Below are 801 nucleotides of genomic sequence, written 5' to 3'. Positions count from 1 at the left end.
GACTACAAGTACCGGTAGGAATTCTGTTCTGTAGGAATTCTCTAAAATCTATTACAGTGACAGAAAAGTCTTACTACTCTGTATCATTTTTACCCACCAAAATGATCATGTGCCTAGGGAAGAAATTTCACCATTCATCTGAGAAAATTCATCAACCACACCTGCTGGAACCAAAAAAAAAGCCCAATAGAAACCCTCATAGAATTTGTAATGGTTTTCATTTTTATAATGGGAATTGTATTGGAAACTGTAATATTTAATGGAAACTGTAATATTCCCTGTGGGTCTCTAATTTGTTACCTTCTATTTGTGGTTACGTCTAGTGGATACCATTAAGGACCAACAATGGTAATGGTTTTAATGGTTAGCTGATGGGTTGTAATGGTATTTGTAGTGGAAACCATTAGAATTACTGTGACGCTTTCTATTGTTTATTTTCAGCAAGGGTGGTGAATGTAAATGTTAGTATTTTTATTTCTGAGTCATACAATCAGTGCAAAACAATGTGCATTTTGTGTCTGAATAAAAGTGAAAAAAGCAAAAAAAAAAAAATAAAATGTATTACAGGTTCACCATAATTGTAAAAATAAATAAATACATTTATAAAGTTTCCCAAACATTTGACCTGGCACATCTGAGGTGTCATTTTCAACAGAAATAGAGCTCCAAAGTCGGCTAAAATGCCCAGATTCCATGGCCTCTTTCTTAGCCACTGTGGCTGGTAGTGGGGCTGATGTCATTTGAAAGCTACTGACAGGTGCTTTATAACTGTTATACCATGGTTGTGTAATCATATAACCT

Source organism: Ictalurus furcatus, chromosome 11, assembly GCF_023375685.1.
Source record: "Ictalurus furcatus strain D&B chromosome 11, Billie_1.0, whole genome shotgun sequence".
In the NCBI taxonomy this organism is placed as follows: Eukaryota; Metazoa; Chordata; class Actinopteri; order Siluriformes; family Ictaluridae; genus Ictalurus; species Ictalurus furcatus.
This window is presented reverse-complemented; position numbering follows the sequence as displayed.